This window comes from Sminthopsis crassicaudata, chromosome 2 (genome assembly GCF_048593235.1).
Source record: "Sminthopsis crassicaudata isolate SCR6 chromosome 2, ASM4859323v1, whole genome shotgun sequence".
Taxonomy (NCBI): Eukaryota; Metazoa; Chordata; class Mammalia; order Dasyuromorphia; family Dasyuridae; genus Sminthopsis; species Sminthopsis crassicaudata.
The window spans coordinates 632,294,834-632,321,013 of NC_133618.1; the positions used below are offsets into that span (position 1 = coordinate 632,294,834).

At 38.3% G+C, this 26,180-nt stretch overlaps 1 protein-coding gene across 8 annotated transcripts in view; it reads right to left on the minus strand.

Moving 5' to 3' along the window:
- Nucleotides 1-26,180, minus strand: part of PEAK1 (pseudopodium enriched atypical kinase 1) — a 250,264-nt gene that overhangs the window by 214,725 nt on the left and 9,359 nt on the right. The window lies entirely within an intron of this gene.

The window sequence follows — 26,180 nt, forward strand, 5'->3', positions numbered from 1 at the left end:
AAAAAAAGACACTCTTTTCCTAATACAGTAACGTTTCAGAGAAACTGGGAAATTGGTGTGCCATGTCCAGCACTGAATTTAAACAGATGGAATGCCAAGGAAGCCTAATGAGTAACAGGTTTTCCCTTTGGATGTAGGAAGGAGAGAAGTCATTTGGGAGAGGGGGTAAAAAGGGGGAAGAAGTGTACTGAAAGTCAATGAACTTTATTTAACAGTTTATAATTCGTGTGTTCTTTTTCACATGCAAACTCAGATTACTCACTTCAGAGTCATGTTTTACTCCTTTCTTTCCTTTCATAATTTAGAGGAGAAATGGAACTCAATTGGAACAGTTAGAAATGAAAATATCTGAGAGGATAAACAGACATTCCCAGGGAGAAAAATACTGGGAAAGCAATTATCCTCTAAATTATACTGAGATCTGCATTATTGATCTGGCTGTGAAGCCTCTTATTCATACAAAGCATCATGGTTCCTAAAGAAGTGAGCACAAGTAAAGAGTAACAAAGGTGAAAAAACTACCTTGAAGATAGGAAGAGGAAAAAATCCTATGACCCAAAGGGGAATGACCCGGAATGGTCTGGCAAATATGGTACACAAACTTAAGGCAACATTATCTCTCCAAATATAAACAAAGAGGAATTCAGGGAAACAAAAGCCATTGTATGAAATGATACAAAAGAAAGAAATAACAACCAAAAGAAGGAAGTGGCCATCTCCACAAGGGCAATCATGGAAAGGGTGGTGAGCTAAGTAAAAAGTACTTGATTGTAAGGCACTATCTCCACCCAGGAGAAAGCAGAATAAATAAGGTAGCCTTCTTCCTATCAGCAGGAATGGGATAGGGAGAGATTAGAAAGAGATAGGTACTTATGTTGTCAGATTTGTTGTCCTTTGTGACGTGGGAGGGCTCCACAAGGGAGAATGGGTAGGGTCAAGTTTGGATAAACAATCCAAATGGCAAAAATAAATGTTAAAGAAATGGAGGTAGAGAAAAAGAGAAAGACAGAGAAAAGGAAAGTGAAATACAAAGAGAGAGAATGAGGAGAAGAGAGAAACAGGGAGTGAGAGAAAGGGAGGAAAGGAGAGAGACAGACCAAGCCAGAGGTAAAGAAAAGTAGAGCTCTCTTTGAGCTCCCTCCAGATGAGAAATCAAATTATCACTCTTTACAACAGATGATATGATGGTATACTTAGAGAACCCAAGAGAATCAACTAAAAAACTATTAGAAATAATCCACAATTTTAGCAAAGTTGCAGAATACAAAATAAATCCACATAAATCATCAGCATTTTTATACATCCATATCTACTTTAAAGTCCAGATAACATTTCAAGTAATCCCATCCCTCACAATTGTTCCACTCCTTCTTGGTCCTATGCTCCAGGAGACATTCTCAAGCTCAAGCAGCCTCTCCTCCTCCCCCCTTGGAGAGCATCCTTCTTCCACCCACTGTAGGAAGATCTTCTCCAAGAGACTATAAGCAAAAAACTTCTAACTCTCTGACACCAAGGCCACCTTATAGTCTTTGCAAGTGTGCACTCACTGAATTTAAAAATGCTTCATCAGTCCAGTATCTTTAAAAAATCTGAATAAACTTAAATTTGATACATGGAATCACTGAGATAAGGACACACTACATACCAAAGGCAAGAGTTTCTTTAAAAAACAACAGCTGTCCACATTCAAAGACAATGCCGTTTTAGAGCTTTGCCAAATGAGCAATTTCTTTTCATTCCTCATTAGAAATGAGTTTTTCAAGATAAAATTACTCTAAAAGAACAACATTCTACAAGTTTCTCCTTTGTCCTGCATGCCTGGAATACCTCCCACTTCTTATCTGCCTAATCAATTCCAGCCATCTTTCAAGAACAGGTATTGATCTCCCCAAATGGAAGGCACTTCATGAAAGGCTTTAGAGACCACAGGAAAGATGGAATTTCTACCTTCAGAGAGCTCATTTACCAATGATAATAAATAACTCTTTTGCAACGTACACAGAAGATTCAAATTAAAAGAAATAAATGGAGATAAGAGGTTAAAGAAAAACAAACTTGCCTTACTGAACTATGAACATAATTTCCTAGTGGGCGAAGGGCCTCCTGTTTAGGACCCAGCGCATTGTGAGCACTCATAAAAATTAAGTAACCAAGTAATTTATATTTCCTATTTCACTAGTGGAAAAAAAAATTTCATCCGCAAAACAGTTTTATGAGGCATCTCTTATTCCTCTGGCAAATATTTAACAGACTACTTGGCTTTCTTTGGTATAATTGGACAATGTAAGTTGCAAGCAAAGGCTAAATGAAATGATCCCTAACTTCTGATGGAGTCAGGAATTCAACAGCCCCATCCCTAGGAATCCTGCTCTTTCAAGTTGTCATCTGCAACATTACAAATTGCATTTAATTAGTGCTATAGAATCCAGGACTTAATTATAGTTTGTTTCACTGAAAATATATTGGCAAATAATAGGACGTTTCTTCTACTGCTGAACACTTAAATGCAATTTTAATTCTACCACGCACTGTATTTTCTTGCAGTAACATTTTTTATGTCTTTCCATTTTCAGAACACCGATAGTCCGTATATTTGAGGAAATAAAGAACGCCCAGTTTGAAAAAGAAAGAAACCCTGATTTCTCAATTCCTCTTTCTGCCTGGAAAAGAGAAATACTAACACAATGATAACAACTCCAAAGTGAAACAAGCAAATCAAGAAACACTGAAATGTTCTCAAATATTCCTAAAAATAGTGTTGGAGCCACAGCAAGGGACCACTTACATTTCTCTTCCTGAGCCAGTCCCATTGAGTCCCTCTCATCCTATTGGTAGAGCAGCAGTAACCAGCCTCCTCACAGCCAATGGCCCTGATACCAGCACACTTAACTAAAGACCTCCACAGGCCCAGCTTGGGTGCTCCCTCCCTCTTGGGAAGTCAGCCACTCTGACTTGATGGGTAAGAGACAAATGCTGCTATGCTCACTCTTGGTAATTTGTTTGCCTTTTAAAGAGGTATTTCTGATCAAGTGGAACTTGCCTGAAGAGCAGTACAACAGTCTCTAGTGAGATCACAAGCTATCTTTGCCACAGATGGCACATAATGGTGTGTTCGGGAAGGCGGTAATAAAAAAAAGAAACCCCTATTGAAGCACAAGCATTAGCCTCCTTTCTCTTTGCTACTCAAAGCAATTCTGCATGAAGTGACAATGCCGAGAAGTCTGAGATGGCCATGGTACATGGAGACCCGCAGCTGAAGAAACTGACAGGGTGGTTAGAGGTGGCTAGAACTCTGATAGGGACAAGGTTTTGTCAAGTGTCACAGAAGCCAGCACCAGGTGGTAGAAGGACTTGAATGGAGGTTATCCTGGTTACAAGTCAAGCTGTCTAGCCATTCTTTACATGGCCACCCTTCTTTACATCTTTTTTCTTCTTTTAAATTTTAATAAAGCTTTTTATTTTAAATATATATATATGCATGCATGGGTAATTTTTCAACATTGACCCTTGCAAAACTTTGTTCCAAATTTTTCCATACCACCTTCCCTAGATGGCAGATAGTCCAATACATGTTAAATATGTTAAAATATATATATACATATTTATACAGTTATCTTGCTGCACAAGAAAAATTGAATCAAGAAGGGAAAAAAAAAAAACCTGAGAAAGAAAACAAAATGCAAGAAAACATCAACAGAAAGAGTGAAAATGCTATGTTGTAGTCCACGCTTAGTTCCCACAGTCCTCTCTCTGGGTACAGATGGTTCTCTTCATCACTGAACAAGTGGACCTGGTTTGAATCATCTCATTGTTGAAGAGAGCCATGTCCATCAGAATTGATCATTGCATAGTCTTCTTGTTGCTGTGTATAAGGATCCCCTGGTTCTACTTATTTCTCTCAGCATCAGTTCAGGCAAGTCTCTCCAGACCTCTCTGAAATTATACTATTGGTCATTTCCAGTTTCTGGCCACTACAAAGAGGGCTGCCACAAACATTTTTGCACATGTGGGTCCCTTTCTCTCCTTTAAGATCTCTTTGGGATGTAAGTCTAGTAGAAGCACTGCTGGATCAAAGGGTATGCACAGTTTGATAACTTTTTCAGCATAATTTCAAATTGCTCTCCAGAATGGTTAGATCCATTCACAGTTCCACCAACAATGTATCAGTGTTCCAGTTTTCCCATATCCCTTCCAACATTCCTCATTATCTTTTCCTGTCATCTTAATGACTGCCCTTCTTTAGAAAAATCATTTAAAGAATGTTCATTCTCTGGGAAGCAACTGTTTTCATAGTACCAAAAAAAAAAAAAAAAAAAAAAAAAAGGAAATGAGGGGGATAGATACCCACTAAGGAATAGCAGAAGAAATTATATAATGTGAATGGAATGGAATGCTATGGCACCATAGAGAATGATGAAATGGACGATTTCAGAAGAAAATCAGAAGACCTTTGTGAGCTGATGTAGAGCAAAATAAAACAATTTTGAAAAATTATAGATCTCCAAAAAAATGTAATGACAAATCATGATTCATGAAGACTTTGGATAAGGTATGCTATCTTCTATTAGAGAAGTATTAGAGAAACCTTAAAATGCAGAATGAGACATGTTTTTAGACATAGCCAATGAAAGAATTTGTTTAACTATGAATATTTGTTTTAAGGGATTTACCACCACCATCACCCCCCCCCCTTTTGTGGTTCTCTTGGGAGGAGAATGCAAAGAGAGAAGAAAAGAAAATAAATGCTTTTTAACTGAAAAAATAGTAATGTTAAAAAAAAAAGTTACATAATTTTGATAATGGGGCTCTATTTCTATACAAGTTACTATGTTCAGGTAAATATTTCTGTTGTGCCTTATCATGATATCAAACTTGCCAAAAACTTGGACCATAAATGTTTTCATGAATACCCAGCAAGCTTCCTTCAAAACTTTCCTGAATTTCCTAATAGTAAGTGCTTTTTTTCTTCTTCAAATTATTTTACTTATCTGCTGTATCCACCAGCAGACTGTATCCAGAAAACCAGGTCCTCATAAAATGCTTTGCATACAACAGACACTCAAAACATCTTCGCTGAATTTGGGTGTCCTAAAGGGCAAATCAGTGCTTTCAGTGCTGCCTGAACTTTGTCAGAGCAAAAAATTGATTCCCTACTTTACTCAATTTCATTTGTCTTTTAAGGCCCGGACTACTTTTCTTTTTCATGAGTTTAACATAGAAGTTATTTCTCCCTCCTTTGAACTCTCATTAAGTTTTTATGAGAATCATTAATGCCAGGGCTAGAAGGGCCATTAGAGGTCAATTAGTCAGCTTCCTTCATTTTATAGGTGAGGATACAGGTCTGGTGGGATGAGATGATTCAGCCAACGTTTCCTTTTGCTGTTGCTGCACTTATGTTATATGATAGCTATTTCCTCTATTCAAACATTTAGTAATACTATGTGGCAGGTACTCTGGTACAATCATAAAGCATTTTCCTCACATTTAATCTATTTAGTAAACAATACAAGCAGCAGTATTGCCACTTTACTTTTTCATTTAAAAAATTCTGCACTTAAATACAAAAAAAAAAAAATTCTTTACACACAAAACACAAAAGAAGTCTATAAACTACAAAGCTTCATTTTATATTGCTTGCTAGTTTTTCTTAAAGTATACAATACATTTTACATGTTACCAAAACTGTTCTTTGTGCTTTCTTCTGAATTTCTACTTTTTTTCTGCATATTAAAGCCAATTTTTAACACATTAACTCCCTCAGATCATTGTACACAGCAACATCAATTCTGATGGATGTCGCTTTTTTCAAAAATGAGATGATTCACACCAGTTCCAGTGATCTTGTGATGAAGAGAGCCATCTACACCCAGAGAGAGGACTGTGGGAACTTAGTGTGGATCATAGTAAAGCATTTTTACTCTTTTTTGTTATTGCTTGCTTGTATTTTCTTTTCTTTCTCATTTTTTCCCTTTTTGATTTGATTTGATTTTTTTTTTTGTGCATCAAGATAATTGTAGGCATATGTTAGATTTAACACATATTTTACCATGTTTAATACATTTTGGATTACTTGCTATCTAGGGAAGGGCAGGGGGAGAAGAGAGGAAAAATTGGAATAGAAGATTTTCCAAGAGTTAATGTTGAAAAATTATCCATGCATATCTTTTGAAAATTAAAAAACTTTAAAAAGTTAACTCCCCTCAACAACATTCTTTGAAGCCATTATGGTTGGGAAGAGACATTTGTTTTCCTTTTTCCCTTTTAGAATGTTAGCATTAAATCATCATGTCCTTTCAACTGCTCAAATAAATATACCTGTCCAGCTTTCTTTGGACTTTTTATTCACACTTCATAGTCTGAACATAGCTCTCATCTCTTCATCACAAATGCTTTAAAGTCCTTTGTTACATCAAAAATACATCTTCTTAGGGACAGCTAGGTGGCATGGTGAGTAAAGCAGCAGCCCTGAAGTCAGGAGGACCTGAGTTCAAATGTGACCTCAGACATTTTTCCTAGCTGTGTGGCCCTGAGCAAGTCACTTAACCCCAACTGCCTTAGCAAAAAAAAGTAAATAAACACATACATACACACACACACACACATATCCACACACATCTTCTCACTGCAGGATTATGTAAAGTTTTGCAGGGAAAATTATTCTTGATTGTAAGTCTATCTCTTTTGCCTTCTGGAATATTGTATTTCATTATCTTCTCTTGGTAAAAGGAGAAGCACATCTCGAGCAATCCTAACTGCCTTTTGAATTGCCTTTAAATAAATAAAACAAAAAAAATAACTTTTTTTCTGGATTTTTTGTAGTACCTTTTTTGGGGGGGAGAGGAAGGAGGGATGTGAGAACTATAGATTTTGACTAGTATATTGCTGGGAATTTTCCTTTTATAATTACTTTCAGGATCAAATATAAATTCTTCTTTATAACCTGTTCACTTTCTTTGTTTCTAGCCTTACACCTTCTTTTCCTGAAAACAGTAAATAATTCAGTCACACTGGTCTATCTGCATCTTTTCATTAAGTCTTTTCCCCCTTACTTCCATTTGTTAAGATTCCTCAGCTTCCTACAAGGCTCAGCTCAAATTCCACTTTGTGCAGGAGGCAGTCACCACTTCCCTTCTACTCTATATTTAACTTTTATTATATAGTTATTTACATATTGTTGCTTTCCTCATCAGTACAATAATGTTCCTTTTTTTTTTTTTTTGACATTCTGGTGAAATGGATCTCTTCTTTGAATAATATTTTTAAATTCATAAAATAATAAAATTACAAATTATGTTAAAATAATTATAAAAATATTTTTTAAATCAAGTTCACAGATCTCAGATCAAGAAGACCACAAGCTTTTTGACAGCAGGAACTCATTTTGCTTTTCTTTGTATCCCCAGAAATTAACATAGTATATAGCAAACAGTAATATTTAAAACAACTTGCCCAATGTCTGAAATTTGTCCTCATAAGATATATTTGAGAGATCCTGAATTCTGTACTCCATAATACTCAACACTACCTCAAATTATAGCAGGACAATACTACCTTTCTTGATCTGGGAACTACATTCAATGTTCAGTTTTTCAGAAGCCACATCAATTAGCAAGTATTTATTATACACCTTTATACTAAATGAAGTACTAAGGACAGAAAAACAAAAATAAAATAGTCCCTGTCCACAAGAAACTTGTATTCTATGAAAGTGACAATACGTGTATTTAACTCCTGCAAGTACATTGTACTTGCAATTGAATGAAATGCTGGACTAAAATATGTTCTCAAATATGAAAACAGTGGCATTCTAATAACGCTAAGTAGTTATCATCAGTGTGGGTATCAAAGTTTGTTATAAACACAAAGTTAGTGACAATATATTTGGGTCAATTTTGTTCTAAAGCCATACCTAGGGCTGGCTGTCTCATAAGAAGTACTTCTGGTCACAAAGGGGATCAAGTGATAGAGGGGAGATGGCTTCAAACCGAGTCCCCTACACCATCTTTATAGGCAAACCAGTCCGGATGGTTTGTCATTCTTATGGAAGTGTGAAGTATAGATAGGAAGAGATCCTAGTCTAGAGACTATGCTAAAGTTCTCATTTCATAAGAGAAAAAAAAATGAAAGTTAACTCCTGGTACAGCCAAAGACAGGAGCCTTGGGTCTCTGGCTGTGTTCTGCTCCTTGTACTATGGAATTTAAATAGCAGAAAGCATCTTTTTATTCCTAATGATATCTCTTATCAACAGTGCTCACAAAAGCTCTGAAGATTTACATAACACTGAGTGACAAACATTTCTACTGTCATCAATATACAGGTTTCAAAGGCAGTGTCTATGATGTAATGATTGATTTCACAGTCCACTGAACTAGATTTATTTGTAGAGCAGTGACCCCTAAACACAAAGAATGGCTCGGAAGCCTCCTTAATAGCTGATGTCGATTGAAGAGAGACTTAAGAGACTGCTATACAATGGAAATCGATCTGTAACTAGCAGGTGGTCAAGATGCTCTTTTGAAAAAGACCTTCAAAGAATTTATTTTGAACAAGCAATATTAACTTAGTTAAGTAAAGGCAAGAGTATAAATTTGCAAACCTCATAGTTCTTTTGAATTACACTTTGGCCTAAGTATCCAGCAACAGAATTCCCTGATACTTTATGGGGTGAAAAAAGGCATCAAGGATTCATGAATTTTGCTCATCTGTTCTGAAAGTATGCTCGTCTATCCAACATAAAATTAAGTCCTGAAGGAGATTCTCAAGGAACATCCCATCCTCCTTTGTAAGGGCTGATGTAATGAAGAGATTCTCACAGAACACCTACTGCTCTTTAGACAGGGAAAAGATTCAGATGCTACAGTATAATCTAAAAGGACTGGATGTTCACTGCTAAAGGGGAAGCAAAAGGCTTCTCTGAAATAATCTGGTAGTCCCAAGAATTCCCTCATGCAAGTTACAAATTGTTGTCATCAACACATTTTACCTTTTAAGGAACAAACAGATGGATGTGCTGCACAAATCCAAAACAATCACATAAGGAAAGAATAATTGTATTACCCGTTAACTGCTGGTAAGTATTTCCATCTCTTCTTATGTCAGTTCTAACTAATGGATATGATCTACCCTTTCAGCAAATAGAAACAAAAAACAACTGAGACTTTTGGCTCCTACAGGGAGCTAATTGGCAGCTGCTCTATAGCTGTATATTTTAGCTGTAAAAGAAGGTTAAGTAACTATAATAGGCAAAAAGGAAATGGTGCTAATCAGTCAAAATACCTTGCCAAATTACCTAGTTAGACATATGGGAATCTTGAAATGCCTAAATAATGAAATGATTTTTTCCTATGGATCACTCAAAGCAGCAAGGGTAAACAGGCTACAATAAAGTACCCTACAATAAAGTAACGGACAAGAAACCAGGTTCCCAGAAGCTGCAGTGACAGTCCATCAACCATCGACATAGGATTTGAGGACTAAAAAGAAAGCTTCAGAGAAGGTTAGAATCCAGGCTCTGCTTACTGCTGGGTGATCCTGTACAGAACACTAGACCTCTGTAAAATGAGCAAAATTCGGTGACTACTATTCCAAATCTAAATCACAGCCCTTTGGGCTTGATTGCAGCTGTGAAAGGATCAGCTATAGAAGGCCAGCAGGGAAAGTGCACAAGAGGGGCTCTGGGCAGCCTGAGAAATTAGGTCTCTTCCTTCTGCTGCCCCTTTGGGAAGCCCTAAAATCACATAGGCTTCTCTCCTACTCCACAGAACATTGACTTCTTTCTGAAATAAATAACTGGACAAGTTGGGGGATTTACACAGCTCTTATAAATTTCAAACCAATAGTAAAGATCTTCAACCTATTTACCAAAACCGAAACAGAAAAGTGAGACTGAAAGAGCTCGTCCCTGTGTCATATTTGCACATTATACAAGTAATCCTCCACAAGGCAACTCTAACTTAGGATATCTGAAAGCCACTAACCCAAGGGTGTAATTGTGCTTCCTCTTACATCAGTCTGATGCAGAGAATACCTCACTTCCCCCCCAAACCTGCTCCTCCTTCTCTACTAACAACCCTTCAATCCTCTCAGGCCAGGTGCCATCTCTGACTCTTCGCTTTTATCTTATACCTGACATTGAACCAACTGACAGAAATTTTCTATGTTAGTTCTGCAAAACGCACTATACCTGCCGCCTCCTTTCCACCCTCAACCAACTACCCTATAAAGGGCGTTCCCAAAAGTCTTACCTTTAATAACTTAAAGCTGCCCTAAGACTTTGGGAACCCCCTGACTAGGCCCCTCATTTCTTTAGGTCTACACACAAATAATAGCTTTCCAACTGATATTTTCTTCTCTAAGTCTAATCTGTCTCTGCCTCAAACCACAAGCACATATCATACTGTCAGAGTAAATGCACTTTTGTGATTTTTTTGAAAATCTTTAGTGATCAATTCATCAACAAGCATTTATTCAGTATTCCATTGTGCTGAACACTGGCGATATAACAGCAAAACTGAAACTTCTCTTTTTAAAAAAATTAATTTTCAATACACATTGCTTTATGAATCATGTTGGGAAAGAAAAATCAGAACAAAAGGGAAAAACCATGGAAGGGAAAAAAAACCCAGAAGAAGTTAACATAGTATATATGTTGATTTACATTCAATATCTATAGTTCTTTTTCTGGATGCAGCTGGCATATTCTGTCCAAAGTCTATTGGGATTACCTTGAATCATAGAGCCACTGAGAAGAACTAAGTGTTTTATAATTAACATCACACATTCTTGCTGTTACTGTGTAATGTATTCCTGGTTCTGCTGTTTTGCTCAGCATCAGTTCATGCAAATCTTTCCAGGCCTTTCCAAAATCACCTTGTTCATTTTTATAAAACAATAACATTCCATTACCTTCATGTACATTACCTTCATGTACACAGCTTGTTCATCCATTCCCCAATTGATGGGCATCCACTGCTTTTCCAATTCTTTGCTACCACAAAAGGAGCTGCCACAAACATTTTTGCACAAGTGGGTCCTGTTCCTCCTTTTTTTATTTCTTGGGATACAGACCCAGTAGTGGCACTGCTGGGTCAAAGAGTATGCACAGTTTTTATATCTCTTTGAAAAATGAAAGAGCCTTGGAAAGATGGGAAACACTACATTCATGAATAAGTGAATAGCCCTTCTGATTCAAAGTAGGATGGTCACTTCTCTTATCCCTTTTCCAATACATTCAAAAGTTGCTTTGCATTCCTATCTATTGAGAGAAATGTTTTATACTAGAAGAGTATTGAACTGGGAGGCAGAGACTTAGGTTTTACTTGTGGTATTCTTCCTCCTTTTCTTTTACCTTTTTTCTAGTCCTTCCCAGCTAAAGATAAATTTTTGGGGTCCCTGCCAAAATTTCTGAAAGAATCCATTTAAGTTTGGTTAGTAATCAGATGAACAACCGCTCATGATGGATGGCTTTGGGGAAATGGTGATGCTTTATCCTTTATAGCTGGTCTCCAAATGTCAACTTTGGCTTTCCTTTCATACTCAGCATTCTAAAAAGCACTCTGCCTATTCTTGTCATTACACCCCCTTCAGGAGAGCTGATTTTCTGAAGAAATTCCTTTTCTCCCTAATTTTAGATTAAGCTTCGGGTTACAGGTCAAAATCAGCATAATCATAGTTGAATTTCATTCTCTTATCTCACAGGGTACCCTCACAGCCTGACTTTCCTACATACAAAAACAACTGAAAACAAGCATACCTGGTTTTCGGTTCTTGGCAGAGCAAATACAAATCATGTCATTTAAATTATTAAAATATTCTTGGAGAAGTAACTAAGGCCAATCAACCCAAGCAAGGAAAAGTCTGCTTTGACAATCTACTCCTGACCAAGAAAAGACCGAGGAGACCAAAAGAGACTTGAAATATCAAGGTTCGTACTCTTCAGCTTTCTTGTGATTCATCTTTCACAGCTGGATCCTCAGGAAAGCCTTTTAGAAATTCCCTAGTCTAATCAAATCATTCTACCCAGCCACAAAGTGACATCAAGAGAAAAGTAGCAGCTCTTTCCTGGTTCCTCCAATAGTACTGAGTGGGAACTCAAACTTCAGCAGATTCAAATCCACCAGGAAAGTTGGAGGAGGTGTGAAGCAGAAGCAACACTGAGGCTGGGGTTTCAAGTGGAGTGAGCCAAGGCCCAGTACTCAACTCCTAATGTGGGTAGAGAAAGATGGGCTCACCAAGTTCTACTTTCTCTCTGGGTAAAATGAGGGAGCTGAACTAGATACTATTTAGATGAGTTGTAAAGTTGATTCTAGGATCCTAGTTTTTAGAAAGAAAACAGGAATACATCATATTCTTAAAAGCTCTCTTGATTACTGACTGGAAACAATGAGATTGGGAAATATTTATAGAATTGGAAGCTACAAGCTGAACTAATTAGAAAACAAACATTAACAAAGCACCTTCCTGAAAGTGGAAAAAGGAAGACTTTTCTTGAGAAGGGAATATGACACAATTCTTTGCAATATCCGATTATAAAAGCAAATGAGTCCTATTTTCTCATTTTGTTAGGAATGTTCACTCTCAAGGGAAAGAGGTGTTGAAATGAGCTGCTGATTCCATTCATGTTGCCAACCAATTTCATCTAAACCACATAAGCTACACTTAGCAGTGTGAAAGAATCTTAGCCAAGATTCAACAAGTATTTATTAAGCATCTACTGTATACAAACCCCTGGGCTAGGTACTTCTCTCCTACTGGATGTGGTCCCTTGGTTGCTTCCTTCTCTGTCAGTGGAAGCAATCTCAGGGACCACCCTAAAGCAACCCCCACTGAAAAAGAACGCTGTAATATACCCAAAAATTAAATACCTACTATGTAACAAGACCACAAATTATGGAAAAAACACACCCAGGCTCAAAGGCCTACAATTTTGTGTGTGTGTGTGTGTGTGTGTGTGTGAGAGAGAGAGAGAGAGAGAGAGAGAGAGAGAGAGAGAGAGAGAGAGAGAGAGAGAGAGAGAGAGACATAAGATTGCAAAATGAGATGAAGGCAAAAGGGAGGTCAAGCGTTATGAAAAATTTGAGAGCAGATGTCAGGGAAAGCTTCCTACAGGGACCCCTGAGTTAGGTTTTAAAGAAAATAAGGGATTCTAATAAGAGACTGGAGGTCTGAAAGGGACAAGGACAGGTGAGAGGAAGCGGGGAAGAACATTACATTCACGAGGGAAATGGTTTAAGCAAAGTTGGAGAAGACATGGCAGGGTGATAATCATAGGTCAAAAGCACCATGAGAATGGAAGACAGACAGAATATGAGAAAGGGAGGAGAGAAAGAAAGTCTTAAAAAGAAATTGGAGCCCTGAATGCCAGGTCCAGAAGCTTAGACTATATCTGGAAGGCAGTAGTAAAAAGCCAGTGAGAGTAGTAAGCAGATAGGATGATTAAGATCTTCACACACCTGATATAGCTGAGAAAGGTGTTCAGTAGTAAAATAGGGATTCTTGCTGGACTCTAGAGAAACCATGCAGACTAAGTACTGATAACACTGCCAGGAGATTCACGGATGGATCCAAATGCAAGAGTAGGGTGTCCTGGTCTGTGAAGAAGGCTCCTAGTCTCCAAAGAAAAAGAGAAAGAAAGAGGAGGAGGGGACACTCTTCCCTCTTCATACCCTGAATACTGGAAATGCCCTATTCCCTACTTGGGGGAAGTAGGCAAAATTGCCAACAACCTCAGGAGTCTGGATGAAGCCCAAAACAACTGTATCCCACTGTCTCTGAATGGGAGGATAAGGAGAAAGAGAGGCAAAAGGAAAATATGGAGAACTGTTTATTTTAAGGTCTGTGTCCTGTCAATATGCTGTCTCCCCCAAATTCATGGCTCTACAACAGTTGGTAACATTTTCAAGGAGACACAAACTAAAGGAGGCACTGTCAATTGAAGTTTCTTTTTAAGGTCTTCTAGAAAGAAAGGGTTAATCCTAGAATCTGATATGTCAACAGGAAAATAGGCTAACTCAGAGCTGTAAGACTAGGTGAATGATCCACCCATTGGTGGACACCAGGATGGCCAAACCAACTGTAGGTGGACAAAGCTATTCCAGGCCTGTCGTCTCCATAAGCCATGTTTATAGATCAATGGTTGCCTAAGGGCTTAGCTTGGACTCAGGAATCTTGCTATTTCAAATCTAAGTGACAAATTATAAGAAGCTACCATGTACCAGAAAGTTACATTTGATGGGTCAGAATTAAAAAAAAAAAAAAAAATGTATTAACTATATATAACAACCTATTTAAGTTATCACTTTAAAAATAAACTAAACTTTTTTCTATCAGGAAGAAATACAATCATGCCTTAAATTCTGCATCCTTACTGTCTGAATCATTCACTGACAGGATGCCCCAGTTATTCATGGGAAATAGTTAGATTTGAGTCACTTAACTACTTTACAGATGTAGAGGTGCAGAGAGAAAAGGATACTTACAATTGAAACTAAAACACAAGTAAAACAACCCTGAAAGTTCAGGAAATAGTAAATATGTAAAATCTGGCATAAAAAGATATCACTGCACAAACACAAAGTAGAGATAGTCTTTAAGCCCTGATTTAAGAGGCTCTTTTCAGCATACATATCAAAGACCAAAACAACAACAAAAACAAAAACAAAAACAACAAATCCACTTTTTAAATACTGTATGCTATTTCTAGTCATATATCAAAAAACAACATAAAAGCAAAATACTCCTTCCTCATTCAGCAAAATCTGAACCATTTTTGCTAAGTCCCAAACTCTAATAAGAAATCAACAATGTAAGTAACCATAATTCCATTTGAGCTGCAATACATCCACATAACTTGGGCATGTTTAAAGAAGCAAAAATAACCCCAGACAACTATGGAATGGCTAAATGATTGTTTTGGCAGCCAAGCCATAGCACTCAATACATTCTAGTCTTCTATTTTTAAATCTGAAGTTTCAAGAAATCAAAAGGCCTTTTCTATGCACTCTGATGGAGATGAAAGGAACTTGCTATCTTAAATGTAGTGGGCCACCCTGGGGGAAATTCTTGAAAATTCCAAATGGAATCATTAAGCATTCCAAGCTTTATAGAACAGCAGTACACAAAAAGACAGAAATATGGAGGTTGCATTCAGACCTTCTGAAATCCAATGATTATACAAGAAACACAACATGAAACCTAGCAGAATCTGAATTATTAATTCTAACAGGAATAAACCAGAAGAGGAAAATAAGATCTTGTCCTTTCAAAACATATATTCTGTCTACTGTAATTGATAAGGCAACTAGACCCTGTGCTTTTATACACAATACACTTATTTATAATAAATGTCTATCACAGATCAACAGTTCACAAGTAATATCCCTGTCAACCATATGGCTATTTGGCAGTCAACTTTTAAGTGAAAATGTTTACCTTTTTAAGCCAAGAAAATGCTTTGTATTTCTAAATATATTGCTCTTTTATTTATTTTTTTAAAAAATTCTGTGGCAGTTTTGGCAAGTCTGACTTTGGCATTAGATATTCATCAAAGAATTCCATAGCCTTCTCTCAGGATGTTTTGCTGTGTTTGGAAGACATTCCATACCTCTTGTCCAAAGATCAAAAAGTGACTATAACAAAGTCAGACTGATCATACATACTATGTGTAGAACTTCTAGAGAAGAAGGCCCTCTGTGTAATTTGGGGCTTTTTCTTTTGAACTATCAGCACTGGAACTACAACTCAAACTAGTCATTCATACTGAGTCATTTATGGATTGATTATTTTTAGCTTGATCAAGATCAGTTCGATCCTAACATAAAAGGAGAAAAATTAAAGCAAAAGAAATTGTCAACTGAGAAGAGACACGCAACGTAAAAATGCCAGCACTGATTTTGCTGCGATTTCTTTCTGTTCCCAAGATCTGAAGGAGAAGAAGACACTCTTAAAACTCTAAGAAGTAAAAAACCTTTGGTGAGCACCCACTACCCTATGTATCAAGCAACATAAGCATTGTTGGGCACACCAAGACGAAACCAACCAACAAGGCATAATAATGGTTCCCTTTTTGATCACTGAATGAGGCTCTTATTGCCCTTCAAATGCACAAGAATAGTGAGAGAAAAGCTTATGATATTCTTTGATTAATGTTTGATGCCAAAGTCACTCATCTAAAGAAGCATAAAAGTTCCCTTGCCCCCAGAAGCTCATCTTTTACTGGGGAGAAAACAAACCCACATGAAAGCATATCCAAAAAATATATAAAATACGAATGAGTTTTTGAAAGCCTGCAAATTGGGAAGGATCAACAAAGATCTCATATACAGTGGCCTCTGAGTCCAAAGAGGCCGAACTAGGAACAATGGGAACATCATCTTCTAATCCCATTCCAATTATTTTTCCATCTTATCCCACTGCTGGGGGCATACGGTTTTACAAGGATTTGGCACCATCTCCATCACCAAACAAAATGAATCGTTAAACATCCACACCCCAGCAAGCCCAGCACAGGAAGACATGCTGACAAACGTAATTTGCCATTGCCATGAGCACACAAAGCCCAAATAAAAGATGCATTCTTTTGTCTGCCAGGTTATCCAGATACAATAAGCATGTCATCTATCCGTATGACCATCAAGGCCCAACCCTAAGATACTAACACTCCCAGTTGGGTCAGCCCAGTAATCCACACAGGAAATCAAGTGGATGATGAAAACATATTGGCCAGATGACGAATGGACTGCTTTTGGGACATTCAGTTTGTCCAAGAGTATATTCTATTCAGCCATACCCTGAAGATGGAGGGTGAGCAACTGAGAGAAGGAAGATATTCAAGTGAATAACACTAGGAAAAATATGTGAGCATTTCAGTGATATAAACTTCCTGACACTCATCTTTTTAAACAAACATCTATTGGTTACGCTCGATGATTCAGAACTACAGGTAACACCATCACAAGAGGATCCAGATCACCAGTGACTCAAAGGACAAAGGGTAAGGTAGAGGATATAGGGAAAGCAGGCAGTATATTAAGTGACTTGAACAGAAGCAGCATCAACCAACTGACTAGTATTTCTTAAACACCTAGCCCATTCCAGTCACTGTGTTAAGCTCTGAGCATGTAGGAATTCCAACAAACACATCATTAAGAAGCAAAAGAGCAAGAGTCACTAAGAATGAGGATCAACACCTGGACAGCCTTGGTGCTGCAACAGCATTAGTTTGGGGAATGTCCTCTGTTCCTGAAGAGGACTAAAATGCCATCACTAGGTAGAGGTAAAGTGAATCCAACTATGGATGATCAGACCAATTCAAGCTCAGAAAGCTCTAGTACAAGTTGAGCACAAATATGTAACAGGAGCATATGGAGTGGAGATGCCTCTAAATTTCTGAGCTCATGTTTCTTCTGAGCTACTGAAATTCTGCTTCATTTATCGAGTACAACGCCTTCTTTGATGTGACCATGGTAGGTGGTCATTTGCCAATGTCTTCTATGCCAAGCAACTGGTTCCAAAAATAGAGCACCGGATGTGGAGTCAGGAAGACTCCCTAACTTTGGAGTCTTCTTCCAAAACCTACTAGCTGTGGGACCCTGAGCAAATCCTTTAACTTCTTACCTGCCGTGGCAGTGGTGAAGAACAAATGAGATATATGGAAGGCACCTGGCAATCCTCAAAGTGCTATATAAATGTTAGCTATTATTATTAGTATTACCTCATAGAGTTACTGTGAAGCTCAAGTGAGATGATATTTAGCAAATGCTTTGCAAACTGTAAATGACTTCATTATATTACTATTATAGAGTAGAAGAGTCAATCTGGGATTTAATCATTTAACATTTGCTGAATACACAGCATATAATTGGAAGAAAACTGTTAAAATGACTAAAGTAATATTAGAGGATCTCTAAAATCCCCATCCAGTTCTAAAATTCAGCTCTCCTAAAATAGAGAAGCAAGTAGAGGGATTTTTCCTGAGCATGATACTTCTTAGAAATAGCTATTGGCCAAGCCTAAACACGGGGCGTGCTGCTTTGGAAGCAGCACTTGTCCAGAATACAATCACTAAAGAATCAGAACTGAACTTGCCATCTGAAGCAAGTGCAACTCTCCCCCACTCCACCACACACACACACACACACACGAGTTTTTGATGGATCTTCCTATTGAATGAATGTGCATGTATTGCACATTCAACACAGGAAAGGAGAGTTTGGTTGTGTGTTTGTCCATCATTATGTCATTTTCCCACAGGAAACTCAGTTCATTTGGTTATGATGAGGGTACCTGCATCTATAACAGTTATAGCCTTACTGGGCATAGTTATCTCTTACTAGATTTAAGCAATCTTGCTGTCACCAGCTCCTCTGGGGGGGGGAGGGGGAACAATTAAAATTTTTTTAAAAAAAATCAAATTTATATTGGATATCTTTCTATTATCCAGTGTTCAATGAAACTCTTAAGGCCCTTCTGGGGAACAGCATACACATTAACACAAAATTAACAAAGATACAAAACATTCAGCTTGCTTGTCCCATGTTACATATTACAATTAGCAAATTGTACCATTGTGAACTGAAAGCATTAAAGTGCTTCCTATAGTTCCTAACTCACTCACAGGAAATAATTATTTCACAAGAGGAGATATGCCCCATTCAGAACTGTTCATATGCACGCCACCTCACACACAGTAAAAGAGTAAAGAACTCCATCAGCTTTTTCCAATTGTCTGTAAATGACTCAGTGAGTTGGCAAGCAGTTACAGATTCTCCACAAAGTTACTGTTCAAAAAAAAAAAAAAAAATGCCAGAAAGCTACATGTTGCAAATACTTTTTAAAGTAAGTTTCTCTGTAAGGGTTTTTGCTTGGCTTTGTATTATGACTATATGTTACTATCATTTCCGTAGTAGTCTGAGCACTTCAGAAAAACAAGAATGGAAAGTTCTCATTTCTACAGAAACAAAGAAGGGGAGGGCCACTCTAACTTTGAATCATTTTCTAGTTACTAGAACAGACTCCAGAAGGAAGCATTTATTGTTCCCTGATCCATAATTTCGGCCTATGGACATCTCCATAGATAGGACATGTCCAAATACTGTTTATTTTTTCATTTTCATTTCTCAAGATTCTCTAGGATTTGTAACCAATAAATCCATTGACCTGGACAAGTCACTCAGTCTCCCACAATTCCTGGGCAATTCTCTAAGATCAATGCTGGTACAAGGCACTTTCTTCAACAAGAATTCCTTTAACCAATGAAATCACAGGTTCAAATAACTAATAACAGTCTACAGGCAGATGGGGAGGACACCAAGCCAAAAGCACTGCTCCTGGAACAACCCAACTCCTCCCCTCTGCCCACCTCTGTCTTCAAGGGCTCCACCTTCCTAAGCTTTAGATTCTGCATCTGTAAAAGGTCACAATAATGCAATAAATGATCGGAGAGCATAAAAGGATGCAGTGAGGATTTCTGTAGGGACTCTGCATACCTTGAAGAATCACAGGGTAACTACTGTGTGCAAATGAAAAAAAAAAAAAAAAAAAAAAATTAAGTGCGGTGCTTACAATAATCAAAGCCAAATAAAACTCCTGGACCCTAAGCTATGCAGAATTTCATTTGAATCAGTCACGGACACCTGCCAGAGAGGCAGGGATTCCAGAGATCATCGAGAATACTCTTCACAACATTGCAGACAGAGAAGGCATGAAAACAAGCTCAATACAGACTGGGCCTAAAGAGGGCCAAGGGAAGGGTCCTTTGTTATTTTGTAGACAAATATAGGCCATTGGCTTTTCCATTTATTATTTGTGTTTCTCCTTACAAAACTAAGGCACCAAAGAAGCACTGGCTGAAGTTTAGGACAGGTTTGGGGATGAGAGTGGAAACAAGTCTGCTTCATTCTGTCAGAAGACTATAACCTTAGTGTGAGCTCTGCCACCAGCTGTCCAAGCAAGTCACCTAGATTCCTGAGTCCCAAAGGAGGTGGTGAATTCGAAATCTTTAAAATGACTTCCAGCTCTGTCCTTCACTCAATAATTCTAGCTGCTGCCAAATTTTGAAATGCAGGATACTTTTATATAATCACAGGAAACTAAAATTTCTAGAACATTTTGAAAATAACAATTTTATGGAACAAAGCTCTAATGATGGAAATATACACTCAGATGATAGATAATTAAGTTGCCCATATCTAGGGGCAAAAGAGGCAAATTGTTTTGAACAACTATGCAAAATAGGCCAGATTCAGAAGAATACCACTATGCTTGAGGAATCTTACTGATCAGTTGCTGTTTCTGAGTTATGAAGTCTGTCTAACAAAGGTTAAAATGCATGTTTTCCTCACTGCTACTAATTTTCATAAAAGAACAACTGTTAGGAAGGGAAAGAGTTGACACCCACCATCTTTTGGGCCATCAAATACTGAACAGCAGAGATATCAAACACTCAGTGAGTCACATGCAGGCTAAATCAGACTAAAAGGTCATTGGGATATAGTTAACATTATACATAAAAGTACAATACAACAAAGATATTGGGAATTTGTGGCTTTCTAAGCTACTATGAAGCTTGTAGAGATCTATTTCTTATTGAGTTTGACATCACTGCTCTGTAGTAAGTGCCTATCCAAAATGGGAGTGAAGGATGGGAATAATCTGATTGGGAGCTACTATGGACTATTTACTATTCAGAAGTTACAACTATCAAAGAATCTTTTAGAATAAAATATAGTTTAGTAAAACAGGCCAAAAAATGCCTGATTTGGATGATTCTGAGTGAACGTATTGATTCTGCAAATGTTTCAAGATAGTATTGTGAGCACTAACTATTGTTCTAAGTACTACAGACTGAAAAGGCAGATGAGAGAGGGTTGGGTTTACATTTTCTCCTTCACCCTTTGGAAGATTCTTTTTAGTTAAATTCCTGATTGTTCATTTATCATTTTTGTCTCTTTGAAAATTAAAGTACAGGGGAAAAAATCCTGTTATTTCATGTTTCCCAATATTTGGAATCAAAAGAATAAGAGCTCTGGGGAAGGCTGGCCATCTGAGAAAAGCAAATCTATTAGGAATGCTAGTTTCACCTTCTGTTTAGATAGCACTTTGAGGTTTAGAAAATCCTTCTCTGACAACTACCCTCGTAAGAGCCAAAGTGCATGCTTTATTTGCCCAGTCTGGTAATTCAGAAAAGAGAACAAGGCAGAGGAAATGGCCTATCCAACATTACACGGGTCAGTGACTGAGCAGAGATCTGAATCTCAGTATATCATCCAAACACTGAAGTAAATGGTCAGCACAGGAATACAAGCCCAAATCTTTGGAAGTTTCTTACGCTAATTTTGAAAATGTTATTTTGTAAAGCATGGATCATACCAGGTTGGTATGTTATCAATCATGGCTTGTGCTTGGGAAATAGTGCACAGGTTCACAGATCAAAGTAAGCCTACCTTATAACATGAAGGATAAAGGCTAGAAAATCTGGCAGACGCATCACAAAGGGTAGCAGAGCCTGACCCTAGGCTGGGGTTGCAGGCTCCTAGTGGGCCTCCCAGCCCTAAGGCACTTGCAATAGTGCACTCTCCATTCAGCCACCACAAATATTTTCCTCAACCACCCATCTGCCTCCAAACGCCCTTGGTTTCCATGGCACACACTGCAGTAGCTCTCTGCTATCTCTGGCTTTTAAAGCCCTCTTACCAGTCCCCTTCTTACCTTTCTAGTCTTCTTCCTCATTCTACCCTCCACATACCCTGTGGTCAGCTGACACTGCCTTGTTGTTGTATTCCAGAGAGCACTTGGGACACCCCATCTGACTTCATGAATGTTCACTGGTTATGTCCCAGACTTCCAACTATAATTATCATTTCTATCCCATGGCTTCCCCAGCTTCCTTCAAGTAACAGCTAAAATTTCACCTTTGGCAAGAAGTCTTTTTCAGTCTCCCCTAAAGCAAGTGTCTTCTCTGAGAATAAAATCCAATTAATTCATCCTGTTTTTATCTGATTTGCACATAGCTGTTCTTTCACATTGAACTATGAAGTCCCTGAGGTCAGGGATCTGGTTTTACATTTCTGTGTGTCCTAACTGGCTAGAACAGTTCTTGGCACATAAAAGATTCTTAATAAAGGCTTGTTGACTTAAAAGAATCCCTGCTACTTGAGTGAGCACACCCTTCTGACTTGGATGCATGGCAAATGGGGGTTGGCTCTTTGTCATATCCCTTCCAGGCTTCTGTTATGTAAACTTATTGTTAAATGTTAAATGTTTTATCAAATGTCCTTTGTGCCAACTCCAATTCTCAATAATCAGACCAGTCCAACTCAAGCCTGCCTGACAAGGAGGAATGCGGTATCAAAAGGCCCACAAGGCCAAAGGCCAAGAGCACAAGGGACAGATGCCCTCAAGAAGATTCGTGGGCTAAAGAGTCTGTAGAAGATGAAGCACGTGGAACAGATCTCCATTAGTGGATTTATGGATTGACAAGTACTGTAGGAGTTGGGTTATGATCAGGACAATGAGATCCCAGATTCAGCCAAATATCACGCACAACAGATAACCAAGGCTAACTTTAGGCCATCTGGTTTTGGAATTCTGCAAACATGGGAAAAATGACGAAGAAATCTGGAAAAGGAATTGTGTAACTCACTGTCTTCTTTCTCCAAGTTGCTCTGACTAGTTTTCTACAACAGATACATTCAGAATTTCAGACTCAGAGGAAGAAGATAAGCATGTTGTCTACTTAAAGTGGAAACATTTGTAGACCATTATTACTAAGAGATGGTCACCTAGTTTCTATTTCCTGTGGCAGGGAGCTCAGGATTCTGTGAGGAAGCCAGCCTTCCTTCCTTCCTTCCTTCCTTCTTCCTTTCGTTTCTCTCTCTCTCATTTCTGGCTCTTGGGCTCAGTGCTGCTCTTTGTAGTTAGAAAGAATACATCTAATTGCTCCAGCCCATATGAACATCCAGAAACTAAAAGCCAGCTAGCACGTGCCAGATTCTTTTTTTTCTCCTGGCTAACTATGCCAAATTCCTCCATGTAAGCTCAGTCTTCTTTAAAAGAAAGAGTCCTAGATGACAGCTGATAGTTTGCCCAGTTCTCAGACTTGGAGCCCAAGATCCTTTCTCTCAAATGACATGGTTTTTAGATTCCATCACTTGGCCATAGTTTGTAGCACCTTCTCAAGTTTATTAGCAATTATACCAAAATGTGATGACCAGAGCTGGAAACAATTTTCTAGAAATGGCAGGACAAGAGCAGATTCCAGTGGGGCTCTAACTTCCCTCAACGCAAACACTGAAATACTTTTGGTCAACCTATGATTTCATCAATCTGATTACCTCTAAGCATGCAGATTGCAACCTATCCATGGCAACCTTTCCTGAGCAAATCCTGTTCAAGTCAATCCAAGAAGTGAGTGGAAACCACTCTTGGCCATGTAGGCAAAAAGACTTGGAATCCTACTTCTATTAAAACAACCCCCCAAAAGGACAGGCTGTGCTATCAGCTCAGTTACACTGACCCTAAGCTTCCAGTTAGTTCAGTTCGCCAGGAATTTTTTTTAACACATAAATGGCTCTTCCATCAAGTCATCCTTAATTCTATCACTTGAAAAGAAATAATACAGCTTAGCAGCTTTTGCCCCAACATGGCAATACCATGCAATCTGTAAACAATTCCCAGGATTTTAGATTTTAAGTTTTCTAAGACTTTACAGATTTAATGGATTACAAGCTGAATGCTACAGAAATACAACAGCAGAAAAAGCCCAGTATACTTTACATCCATTTTAATTTAGCTCAGAATAAAATAGTATTTTAATCTGAAATGATGACAGCTCTTTAATGTCAATCTTGCATCAGCAAAAACAGTTTAGATGGGAACAGGCATGTTGTGTAGCACTCAGTGACACAAAATCAGCTTCGGTTTCTACATGGGGCAAGGGGAGGGAAGGGGGAAGAGAAGTGACTAGCATCAACAATACATCCATCTTCTCCTTAAAGAGAGTTCAGCTCTTGGCATCTTCTGGGCTAGTTATCTTACAAATATAAACATTTCCTGTTTATGGGAAAGAAACGACAGGGGAACCATAAGCACTTTCTGCATTGTTCCTTCTAGGCAGGGCCACGTGACTATGACAAAGGAGGACTGGATGAGTTTTCTCTTTCAGACACACACATCTGATCCTTTCCTCGGAAGAAGGGGGATGTCATCAGGCTTCCTCTGCTACATAAGAGGGCCACAGGCTTGAAAGCAAGAGAGAGCTCTTGCAGAGATACAACACCCTCACTCTACAAATGGAGAAATATCTGGAGAGGTGATTGTCCAAGGCCACACAAGCTGGAGGAAAGGGTGGAGCCAGGAAGCACTCCTGGACCTAGAGGAAATAGTAACAACCACCATGGGCAACAGCAGCCTCAAAAACAATCAGCACTTATAGAGCACTCTAAGGTTTACAAAGTGCTGTACAAATATTCACCCATTTCATCTTTACAACAATCTTAGGAAATAAGTGTTCTTATCAGCCTCCTTATTTAAATGAAGAAACTGAAGTAAACAGAGAAGTGACTTGCTCAGGATCACGCCTCTCATAAATATCAGCCTGTATCTGAATTTGGCTGGGCCAGACTCCAGGCCCACCTGCTGGGATACAGAATTCAGCTCTGGGCTTGAGGTACACCCAGTAACTTATCAGTACTTAAAATAAGTGATTACAATGAGGGATAAGAATGAAGGGATTCTAAAAGGGATTAAGTCCTGCTTCTGCACTTTAAAAAGTTTCCAAAGTGCTTTTTTCCTCAGCAACCATTTAAGGAAGATCATTCAAGTATTATTACACCATTTTACAGACTAGGAAACTGAGGTCCAGTTAAGCTAAATGTTGTTCCCAAGGTCATGGGGTCTCACAAGAGGCAAAACCAGGCTACCACCTGCACCCCAGGATGAAGGTTGACTAGCTTCACACATGTGCCAACCTCACAATGTTAACGGGATTGATGTTATGGCCTTCACTGCTTGTCTGACCAATCTGTTCTAACTTAATGCTATCTGATATGGAGCAAATCCCAACAAGACCAGAAACTCTAAGAACAAAGTAAGGAAAAAACCAAAACCCATATGCCAAGGTAGGAAAGTAAATGTTCTTCTCAGTCTGACTTCACTGATCTGAATTTCCTCAATTATTTTCCTCAGTAATGCCTTTTTCATTATTGGAGTTGAAAGTGTGTAGTGTGTGTGTACTATTGTGTGTATGTGTGTGTGTGTGTGTGTGTGTGTTGTGTGTGTGAGTAAACATTAAGGTCTATACATACTTTGAATTTGTTTACCACTTTTAAAATGATATGTAGGTACAGTTTGAATCATCAAATTAATTCCTTGGGCTAATTTTAAGTATGTTCCAAGACCGAATTTGACTGACTCAATTTTGTGATACCAGTGCTAGATATTGAGTAAGGGAGGATCATGGGTGAGCAGTTTCTACAACTTTCTAGTCTCCTGTAACCTCATCAGAGGAAACTAAGGATAAGTAAGTAACCAGCCTATCTTCATGCAGATATTCAGCAGCAGCACCAGATTTCCAGCTCATAATCCTGCTGGGAATTCAAGGCCAGGGCTCTTTCCAACTGTCCCCTTCAAGGACATTCCAATTCATGGCTACCATATCCGGCAATTCCCCCAAGCCCATGCCTTTCTCAATTCATTCTACTGAACCTCTCAGGGAGGCTGAGTGAATTTTCAGGGTTGTGTAACAAACTTCAAATTAGTACTCAAACCTACAACTTCCTGAATCAAATCCAGGTCTTTATCCATTATGAGATATCCAATGTTATCTCATAATGTGTACACATTAGGCAGTGGAGCTGATGGTCGATATAAATTGGAAGACCAAATTTCACCATCTTCTCCTAAGAATAGGAAGAGATACTTTATCAAAAGCTTTGCTTAAATCTAGGTAAATTACATCCACAACAGTCCCCTCATCTGTGCCTTTTTAATCTTTTCCTTCTAGCATAAAGGTCATTTTCCTTTGCAGAGAAAGACAAAAAAGCAACTTGTGCAGCTCTGCCTTCTCACAGGTGACAGCTATCATCACTCTACCTCAATATTAGTTCTTTCTCTTTTCTGATGCTTTTTCCCAACAGAGCTTTTATAAAAAGCCCAACAATTGAGATGCCTTAGCTTCCTTCAC